General features: G+C 51.0%; 1 protein-coding gene across 2 annotated transcripts in view; it reads right to left on the bottom strand.

Annotated features, from left to right (window-relative positions):
- Positions 1–3,587, bottom strand: part of Trpm6 (transient receptor potential cation channel, subfamily M, member 6) — a 144,330-nt gene that overhangs the window by 139,677 nt on the left and 1,066 nt on the right. The window lies entirely within an intron of this gene.

The raw sequence follows: 3,587 nt of genomic DNA, 5'->3' as shown, positions 1-3,587 counted from the left end.
AAGGGAGGAGGAGAGGGAGGGGAGGGGAGGGGAGGGGAGGGGGAGGAAGCGGGAGGGGAGAGGAGGGAAAAGGTGAGGTGCGGGCCAGCAGGGAGACAGCGCACCTTAACCCCTCACCACAGCCCCTCCTACCGAGCTGGACTTGCCTTTGGGACTCTTGAAACTCGTCCGCCCTCATCAGCTCCATAAATCTCTGACTTGAAAGCTAGTCCCAAGCCCTAGAGAGATGCAGCCCTCAAACATGACTGCTCCCGCTAAGAGGAGAGAGCACAGGCCTCGGGCGCGCGGCCAGCAGAGCTCTGACAGTGACTGGGCTCCTCACACTCTTCTCCCTTTTAATATTTCCAAAGACTCAGTCGTTCCCATAGCCTTGCTCTTTTTTTTTAATCTCAACTGAGGGAATTCAGTAAAAAAGGAACACGATATGCACTCCAAACATGGCATATGAGCAGAAGCTTTGCACAGACAGAATTCTCCTTGGTTTCGTGGGCAATATGAGAAGCTGCTCCCAGCCCAGATGCCCGCAGACCCTCACCCTGGGGAAGATGTTGAGAATCCAAACCTGAAAATAGGGTATGGAGAGAAAGAACCCGAGGGCCAGTGCGTTTCCTCCAAGGTGTGCCCAGGAAGTGCAGGCTACTAGGAGAAATGTCCTGCCCCGGACTGGGCGGTCTGCTCATGTCAAAAAGGACAAAGGCCCTGCAAAGCACCCAGAAAAAAAAAGAAAAGAGAAAGGCCATTTACTTAAGAAGCTTGCAGCCAGGTGTGGTGGTGTCTATAATCTCAACATTGTGGGAGGCCGCGGAGGGCTGCTCACAAGTTCAAACTCAGCCTGACCAGCTTAGGGAGGCTGTCTCAAAATAAGAAATAAAAAGGGCTAGGAGTGTAACTCAGGCAAAGGCCCTGGGTTCATCCAGTCACACACACACACACACACACACACACACACACACACACACAAGCTCCTAGTTCACAATCAGTCCAGGGAAGAATCCCAGTTCCCAGTGGCCATTAAGTTTAGCAGACAGAGTTTGCTGGGGAGGAAATTCCAGACACTATTCAAGCATCCTAGAGGAGAGGAGGGGGAAATAAAGAACAACCCAATTCTCCAGGTTAACCTCACTATTCCACACACAGCACAGCCCCCATCACAGGCCATCTGATGCCCACCTGGCCTTGGACTGCTGGAGCAGATTCGGGTCTGCAAGAGGCCCAGGACCACTGTGCATTAGACTGGGGCTACAAACCAAGGCAGAAAAGAAAATGCAGGATGACCCGCCCTGAGGAAGCTGCCCGTCTCTCGCCCAAGTCGACTTTCAGAAGCGCTCCCCCTGAGGGCAACAAAACACTACTTCTCCCTGAGTGGCACTCGGAAGAGTCTCCAAGATTTGCTCTGTAAATAACCAAGGAACCCCGTCCCCACAGGGAAATGCCAACCCTCCTGCAGAGCAAGGGAAAGCAAAGCAAGGAAACCTGGGGAAAACTCCAGTGCCAAGTCAAGCAGAAGAAACAGTGCAGCCACACCCTGCACCCACACTCAGGGAAATCTGCGGACTCCAGTGGAGAGTGGAACATTAAGCTCCAGCTGAAAGCAGATTCAACCCCTCTATTCTTTTTTTTTTTTTGGTTTTGGTTTTTCTCCTGTACCAGGAATTGAACTCACGACCTTGCACTTGCCAGGCAGGTGCTGTGCCACTAAGCTAAATCCCCAGCCCCTTCAACCCCTCTATTCAGAATGCAGGAGAGGGGCTGGGGATTTAGCTCAGCGGCAAAGCGCCTGCCTGGCAAGCACAAGGTCGTGAGTTCGATTTCTGGTACTGGAAGAAAAACAAAACAAACAAACAAACAAACAAACAAAACAGAATGCAGGAGAAATCCTGTTACAAAGGAGTCTGGGTGACAATCTTCCTTGTTGGCTTTTTTTCCTATTCCGGGGACTGAATCCAGGCACTTCACACTGAGCTCCACCTTCAGCCCTTCCTCCCTCCCTCCCTTCCTTTCTTCCTTCCCTTCCCCTTTCTTTTTCTTTCCTTCCTTCTCTCTTCCTTTCTTCCTTTCTTCCTTTCTGTCTTTCTTTCTTTCTTATCTTGAAATAGGATCTTGCTAATTTCCTAAGTTGCCCAGGTTGAGCTCAAACTCGAAGTCCTCCAGTGTCAGTTTCTCAGATTGCTGAGAGTAAGGTGTATACCACCTCGGCCGGCTAGGATGGCAGATTTTATGTTAAGTATATTTTACCACAATTAAAAGCAAAAAAAAAATAAATAAATAAAAGCAAAAATAAAAAAAATAAATAAAGCTGGGTGTGTGGTGCACACTTGTAATTCCCCCCGCCAAAAAAGAAGAAACCAAGTATGTTCACTTTATCATGCAACCTCTTCCCAGAACTTTTCATCCTGCAAATCAGAAACTAGGAGCTGGGGGTGTAGCTCAGTGGCGGCTGCACATGTGTGAGGCCCTGGGTTTGATCCCCAGCACAGACAAAAAACAAACATCGAAACTATGAAACTCCATTTACATTAAACAACTTCCCTTTTCCCGACCCCCGAACACTAGCAACCACCTTTACACTTTTTGTTTCTACAAATTTGGCTTCTTTAGATAGCTTAGAAGCATACAATACTTGTCTTTTTGTGACTCGTTATTTCACTTCGAATTGTGTTCTCCAGGGTCACCCAAGTGGTAGCATAGGTCGAAAGTTCCTTCCTTCCTTCTCAAGGACCAATAATATTTATATTATAAGTAGATCATACGCTCATCTCAAATGGTCCCAACGCTAATGTGAAAGAGAAGCAACCATACCCTTAGCGTCAAGTCCGGACGCCAGGCTCAAAACATCGCACATTTTATCAGTCACGGAAGAGTCCGAGGCAGAGACAAAATGACACAGCCAAGTCACACAGAGGAAAGGAAAGCAGAGGACCCACTTCCCACCTTGGTAGCTTAGAATGATTCACTTTTTTCCTGGGACAGATGATCCCCATCCCGCGTGCGGCTAGCACAGCCCTGATCTCCGGGTTTCAAGGCACTGACCTGGGTTCAAACCTCACTTCTACTTTCCTCCCTCAGCTACACTTTCCTACCCGCAACCGTGGAGCACAGGGAAATGATGCCGCTTGGTCTTTGCGGGATTGCGGTCAGGCTGAAAAAAGACCGCAAACTCTCTACCACCCGTCCAACATGCCAGGCGTGACTCTTAAGTGCAATGACATCTAGTCTCCCGTTTAATATTCAATTTATAAGCAGCGTTCTTCCATCTTTCCAAGTGGAAAAAGCTACGCAGACCGGTTGGCGGACAGGCCCAAGGTCCAGGGTGGTGCGGGAGCTGGAGGCGAATCCTGCTCCCGACCTCCCCTCACAGGCCCCGCTGCAGCGCCGGGCTGGCACGGACCCCACCCCGCGCGGACGAAGGCGCGGGGGCTGCGTGGAGACCGAGGCTCTGTCGGGAATCCGCACCGACCGCGTCCCGACCCGGTGCAAACCCAGTGCTGACCCAGTGTCGACCCTTCCCCAACCCCGATCCCGCTCCGTCCCAGCCCCGTCCCGACCCGGTGCCGACCCCGTCCGGATCCCGTCCCGACCCCGTCCCG

The sequence above is a fragment of the Chinchilla lanigera genome, unplaced genomic scaffold (genome assembly GCF_000276665.1).
Source record: "Chinchilla lanigera isolate Chin_1 unplaced genomic scaffold, ChiLan1.0 scaffold00111, whole genome shotgun sequence".
Taxonomy (NCBI): domain Eukaryota; kingdom Metazoa; phylum Chordata; class Mammalia; order Rodentia; family Chinchillidae; genus Chinchilla; species Chinchilla lanigera.
Note: the sequence above shows the minus strand (reverse complement) of the source record. Positions and strands in the feature narration are given on the sequence as shown.